The sequence below is a fragment of the Dendropsophus ebraccatus genome, chromosome 1 (assembly GCF_027789765.1).
Source record: "Dendropsophus ebraccatus isolate aDenEbr1 chromosome 1, aDenEbr1.pat, whole genome shotgun sequence".
In the NCBI taxonomy this organism is placed as follows: domain Eukaryota; kingdom Metazoa; phylum Chordata; class Amphibia; order Anura; family Hylidae; genus Dendropsophus; species Dendropsophus ebraccatus.
This window is the reverse complement of record NC_091454.1, coordinates 140,998,621-141,006,238: the sequence shown is the minus strand read 5'-3', so window position 1 is coordinate 141,006,238 and position 7,618 is coordinate 140,998,621.

The window sequence follows — 7,618 nt, the reverse complement described above, 5'->3', positions numbered from 1 at the left end:
TCTTTGTAAAGAGCTGGAAACCAATAGAGTTAAGCTTTCATTTCTCATATTCCCCTAGTAAAATCTTTGCCACGGCCCAGGGGGACAAAGAGACCGGACAACAGGGCCCTAAAGCTAGTATCCGCGGCATGCACACACACACACACACACACACACACACACACACACACACACACACACACACACACATCAAGCCGGCTCCCTCCCTGCTGTGATCGCACATGATGTAGCAGAGCTGAGCAGACTTAGTGAGTGGTACCTGAGAGGAGGGGGGCGGAGGGTACAATTGCATTAAGGTTGCAGCTGTCCTGTCATTTGTGTGCTAGGGGTGGAGGCGGTGGCTTCGCAAAAGCACCAGGGAGGAAGCCGGCCTGACATGTGTGCAGGCAGGGGGTGCAATCGCAGCACAGCATGAGGGGGGCTGGGGGGTACAATTGCAGTAGCGAGGGAGCCAGCCTGATGTGCGATGCGCATATGATGTAGCAGAGCCAATCATGTGCACCAGTCATGGGTGCATCGTCTCTGCTACATCATCTAGTATGGAATACATATTAGGGTGATGCAAACTCTGTGAAAAAACAGTCCTGTGTTTACTGTGCAATATTAGTGACAGTAGTGGGCAGGAAAGAAAGCTAAGGGGGCGGGTATGCAAACGGACCAATCAGGGAGAAGCATGATGGGAAATGTAGTTTCCTGGCCGACACCATCTTGTAACTCAGGAACAGCAGCAGCTAAAAAGCTCAAAATAATCAGAGGGTGAATAAGAGCAGCTAGGTTTGGGAGAATTTAATTTTTTTAGCTCTTGGGTGGAATACCCCTTAAAAGATCAGGAAACCAGAAACAGTGAATGCAAGACAAAATGCTAGTTCAGGGACTGAGCAATTCTCGCTAAATTGTTGAAGAAAGATTTCTGTTTGACATTCCTCTCCTATTCTGCTCTGGCTGAATAGGAGAATTTGAGCGGACTGCAAGCAGAATTTCGAATATAATTTACGCCCCATTGACTTATATAGGATTCCTCTAGTGGAATCTGCCCAAAGAATTGACAAGTCAATTCTTTGGGCAGAACGCGGAATCCAGACAGAAATGTCCTCTTTGTGCATTAACACCTGGGTGACCTGGGACGTGCCGGAGGTCTCTTACCTTAATCCGTGTGGTCTGATCGGCTTGCTGCTCATTGAGTCTGACACAGGCAGGCTCAATGAGCAGAATGCCTATAACACTGATCAATGCTGTGCCTATGGCATAGCAATGATCAGTGTATGCAATCAAAGTATTGCATGTAAAAGTCCCCCAAGGGGACTTAAAATGAGCGTTTTTATAAATACCCCAAAGCCCCTCCCCTAAATTAAAGTTAAAATCACCCCCCTTTCCCATTATATAAATAAAACATATAAAAACATACCATAAACATATTATATACCGTAGCGTGCGTAGTTGTCCGATCTATTAAAATATAACAAGCGTCATCACTAACGACGAACGGCGTAAACGAAAAGAGCGAAAAAAGTGCCAGGATTACCTATTTTTTGTAACATTATATATAAACAAAAATGTATTAAAAAGTGATCAAAATGTCCGAGCTACACAATTATGGTATCAGTAAAAACTAGAGATCATGGTGGAAAAAATTACACCCCATACAGCCCCATAAGTGAAAAACTAAAACCATTCTAAGAGTCACAAGAGGACTATTTTATAAATAATTTATTGCAAAAAAAAAGGATTTATAGCGACTCACAATCTGACCCCCCACAACCACTTGTACCTTCGGATAGCTGCTTTTAATCCAAGATCTGTGCAGGGGATGCAGTTATTGTCCTTAAAAACAACTTTTAAACTTGCAGCCCGTGCCAAATGGGAGTATCTGTGCCCTAACTTTGCACCACCTCTCCATCCCTCCTCCCCACCCTCTTCATCCTTAGGAATGCCACTGGAACATTTTCTCCATGCTGAACACTGCACAGGTCCTTAACAATCCAGCCCATGTGCTGTGCTCACACAGCTGACGAATAGGAGGCAATCTGCCTGGAGCATTCCTAATGATGAGGAGGGCGGGAAGGAGGGAAAGAGAGGTTGTGCCAGCCTAATGCATACACAATCTAAGCCCCGGCCATTAGGCTCAGGGCTGCAAGTTTAAGAGTTGTCTTTTAGGACAATAACTGCATCACCTGCCGAACGGACCCCAGGACAGATCTTGGATTAAAAGCAGCTATCTGAAGGTACAAGCGGTTTGGAGGGGTCAGATTGTGGGTGCAGAGTCACTTTAAGGGTGCTAACACACACGACCGATGAACAGCAGATAAGCAGCAGATCCGCAGCAGAAAATTCACTGCGATACGGTGTGTGTGAAGCTATCCTAATTAAAAAAAAAATACCATTTGAGAATCTGTGTAACCTGCATATGGTTGTGTTCGGACTGACCTATAGAATAATGGTATCATGTCGCTTTTACCATATAGTGCATTACGTAGACACAGGAACCCCCCAAACGTTACCATATTGCATTCTTTTTTACAATCTCACCAATTTATATCTTCATAAACAATAATTTTGGGGTTCCATCATACATGGTATGGTAGAATGAAAGATGCCAATACAAAGTACAACTATTCCTGTAACAAACAAGCACTTACATGGCCTTGTAGATAAAAAACTGAAAGTGCTAGAGCTCTTAGAAGGGGAGGAGGAAAAAACGAAACCGTAAAAATGAAAATTTGTGTGATCCACTGGGTCATTTTGGGCTTGGTCTTTAAAGGGTTAAAAGTGTTCACCAGCGAAAATCTTTTTCTTTCAAATCAACTGATATCAGAAAGTTATATAGATGTGTAATTTACTTCTATTAAAAAATCCATACTTATCACCTGATGTATGTCCTACAGGAAATGTTTTCTTTTCGGTCTGACACAGTGCTCTTTGCTGACATCTCTGTCCGAGACAGGAACTCCGTCTCGGTTTTCTAAGAATCCCCATAGAAAACCTCTCCTTCTCTGGACAGTTCCTGTCTTGACCAGAGATGTCAGCAGAGAGCACTGTGTCAGACTTAAAATAAAACATTTCCTACAGGACATAAAGCAGCTAATAAGTATGAGAAGACTGAAGATCTTTAATAGAAGTAAATTACAAATCTATATAACTTTTTGACACCAGTTGATCTAAAAGAAAAATATTTTCGCTGTACAACCCCTTTAACCCCTAGACGACCAAGGACGTACCTATACGCCTTGGATGCCTGTCCCCAGACGACCCTAGGTGTACAGGTATGTCCTGTGTTATGAAGCGCGCTCCAGAGCGGAGCACGCTTCATAGGAGGTGGGGGCCGGCTGCAATCAGCAGCCGGGCCCTTACTGTTAATGGCAGGCTGCAATGTTCACGCTGCAGCCTGTCATTAACCCCTTAAACGGCGCAGCGTTTAAGTGTAAGGGGCAGCTTCAGTCACTTTGTGACTTCGGGGTCTCGTTCGCTGTGTCGGACCGCCGGAGGTTTCTTACCTTCCTCAGTGCGGTCCGATCGGCGATTTGCCGCAGGCTCAATGAGCAGAGCGCCTATTACACAGATCAATGCTATGCCTATGGCATAGCAATGATCAGTGTATGCAATATAATGATTGCATGTAAAAGTCCCCCAGGGGGACTTAAAGTGTGTAAAAAAAAAAGTAAAAATGTTTAAAAAAAAAAAAAAAAAATACCCCAAAGCCCCTCCCCCAATAAAAGTCACCCCCCCTATCCCATAATATAAAAAAAAAAACATTTAAAAATAATTAAATAGATAAACATAATATATACCGTAGAGTGCATAATTGTCCCAACTATTAAATTATATCAATCGCTATCTTGTACGGTGAACGGCATTAACAAAAAGCAGGAAAAAAGTCCCAGGATTACCGATTTTTTGTTACATTATACATATAACAAAAATTAATAAAAAGTGATCAAAACATCCAATCTACACAAATATGGTATTAATAAAAAGTAGAGATAATGGCGCAAAAAATTTTCATAAAAAAAAAATAAAACACAAGAAAATCTGTATAAACCTACATATGGTTGTGTTCAGACTGATCTATAGAATAATGGTATCATGTCGGTTTTACCGTATAGTGCAGTCATGTCAATCTCTATCCTGTGGGCCAAATCTGGCCAGCAGTGCCATTATTTTTCGCCCGCTGAGCTTTTCCTGCTGTATTAAATCTGGCCCGTCTGACATTGCAGCAGATTATAAGAGACTATTGGGGAGGGCTGGCTACTGTATAAGACACTTTTGGGGAGGGCTGGCTTCTACATAAGAGACTATTGGGAGATCTGGCTACTTTTAAGACTATTGGAGAGAGCTGTCTATTATATAAAACTATGGGCGAGGAGTGGTTTTGTATAAGAGACTATTTTAGGGACTGGCTTCTATATAACAGACTATTGGGGAGGGCTGGCTACTATATTAGAGACTATTTTAGGGACTGGCTTCTATATAAGACACTATTGGGGAGGGCTAGCTACTATATAAGAGACTATTGGGAGGGCTTGCAACTATATTGGGCACTATTGAAAGGGCTGGCTACTATATAAGACACTATTGGAAGGCCTGGCTACTATATAAGACACTATTGGAAGGCCTGGCTACTATGTGGGGCTCTAATAGTAGGCCTGCCTAGTATGTGGGGCACTATTGAAATGGCTGGCTACTAGGGCTGGGCGGTATACCACAAAAATACCGATACCGTCACTGGCATCGGATAACCGACCTCAACCTAGCCAGGACGGTAACTGCGGTAATTTTGTATTTTTATCTCCCAGAGTGCCCTCTCCTGTCTCCTCAGAGCGCTCCTGCACCCAAACTCGCGGCTCGGCGTTTTCGCTGCGGCAGAGTCCAGGGGAGAATATGCCTAAATGCATAGCCCTTCCCCGGCACCAATCCCGTCTGAGCGCCCACCCTCCCCATCTGTCTGTTCCGAGGCCCGTCCCGCCGCACCTGTCCCGTCCTGCGTCCCTGCATACATAGGACATTAAATGAGCAGCGCTCGGCGGCGGGGATGGGGAGGGGCGCTCGGACGGGACTAGTGCCGGTATCCCCCCCACCCCACCGGCACCAGTCCAGTCCAAGCGATCCCCCCCCCCCCACACCCGGCCGCCGAGCGCTGCACATCAATGTCTTGTGTAGGCAGGAACACCGGCATGTGAGAGCTGAAGGTGGAGAAGCAGCATTAGGGGGCGGCTGTGGCTGACCTGTACTTCCCTAAGTAACAGTACAGGACTGTAACATAGGAGGAATAATGGGCTGCAGCAGGCAGGATAAGTTATTGCTGTGTGTGGCATCCTGCCTGCTGCAGCCCATCCATTCCTCCTATGTTACAGCCCTGTACTGTTACAGAGGGAACTACAGTTCCCAGCATGCAGCTTCCTGTATAGTAATACACCCCTGCCCGCCCACCTATATAGCAATACACCCCTGTCCGCCCCTCCTGCAGTCATACACCCGTCTGCCCCCCCTGTAGTCATACACCCCTGTCCGCCCCCCCTGTATACTAATACACCCCTGTCCGCCCCCCCCCCCGTAGTCATACACCCCTGTCTGCCCCCCGTATACTCATACAACCCTGTCCTCCCCCCCGTATACTCATACACCCCTGTCCGCCCCCCGTATACTCATACACCCCTGTCCGCTCAGTGAGCTTTTACTTTTTTGAATCAAAATATCACCAGTTTTGCATGGTAAGCGGGTGTGATTTGCAAAAAGGGGCGTGTCATATTAATCGTTCAATTATCGTTACCGCGGCTATATGTGCGATGAACCGCGATATTGATTTAGGCCATTATCGCCCCGGACCTACTGGCTACTATATAAGACACTATTGGGAGGGCTGGCTACTATATGAGACACTATTGGGAGGGCTGGCTACTATATAAGACACTATTGGGAGGGCTGGCTACTATATAAGACATTATTGGAAGGGCTGGCTACTATGCGGGGCTCTAATAGTGGGCCTGCCTAGTATGTGGGACACTATTGGGGGGGGGGATACTACATGGGCCACAATTATGGGATTAACTACTGCTTGAGGGATATAATGGGTAACTACCATGTGGGGACAATTAATTTAGGATAGGCAGTGCCAGGAACGCCGCTCTGACAGTGCCAGAAACGCAGCATGCACTCTTTATTAAATATTAAGGTTGCCCTGCGACTTTCTCCAATTTTTTTTATTTTGGCCCACTGTGTATTTGAGTTTGACACCCCTGGTATAGTGCATTACGTAGACACAGGAACCCCCCAAAAGTTACCATATTGCATTTTTTTCCGGTTTCACCAATTTATATCTTCATAAATAATAATTTTGGGGTTCCAAAAACTCAAACTGAAACGGACTAAGCTAGTCAAAGCTATCAAGAGCACTGGATAGAAGGAAGGAAAATTCCTTTATGGGAAACCGAGTCCCGGGCACAAATCATATAGGTCCAGGCAGAGAAACACAGCAGACACAATTAGTAGCAAGGCAAGAGCAAAGGTAAGTGCAGGGAGAACTGAAAAATATGGAACGGACAACTGAAACAAAGAGGAAAGCAAGTAACACACAGAACAAACACAAATTCACAGGCAAAAGCGCAGTCTCGGTCGCACCTTAAGGAAAGAGGACCCCGCAAAGGTCCCAACAGGCACAGTCATAACACTGTTCTTTACGATTATTGCCACGTGGTTCAGTGTGAGAAAGTTTACATTTCCCCTAAGTACAAACACACACGACTTATACGCTGCGTATTTACTGCTGCGATACGCAGCAGATTAGATCTAAATAACTGAACACAGTATCAAATCTGCTGCGTATTTGCTGCGTATCTGCTGAGTGAGTTTGTACCCTAAGAGCACAAACCCACACACCGTATACGCAGCGTATTTACTGCTGCGATACGCAGCAAATACGCAACAGATTAGATCTAAATAACTGAACACAGCATCAAATCTGCTGCGTATTTGCTGCGTATCTGCTGAGTGTGTTTGTACCCTAAGGGTACAAACCCACACACCGTATACGCAGCAAATACGCAGCAGATCTGCAGCAGATTTGATGGTGCAGATTTGATGCTGTGTTTAGTTATTTAGATCTAATCTGCTGTGTATCTGCTGCGTATTTGCTGCGTATCGCAGCAGTAAATACGCTGTGTATACGGTGTGTGTGTGTTTGTACCCTCATGCATTATTTATCCTACATGCTAAAGTGTGGAAGAGGATGTGCTAACAAGCTTTGGGGCACTCTGGTAATATGAGATGATGACATTTGTGTGACCTCTGACATCTTATTCTGACCTCATCCCCTAAGATCTACCATGTACGCCTGGATTGCCCCGTTATATCCTTATCATGCCACTTCATATCCTTCCTAATGGTATATGTTATTTACCCTGATGATATACATATGCTTCATCCCACTGCATATAGTGGGTAACCCCATGCAGAACTGTACATACTCTCCTGCCTAGCACCATCTATATACCTGACTGACAGGCAGCTCTCCCCATAGCGCACAGTGGCTGCAGGCGTGCTATTAGCCCCGCCCCGCTCCGCCTCTACTGGTCGCTGTCTCCTCCGATCACATAGGTATCACTACAATGACAATTCATCACGTGCT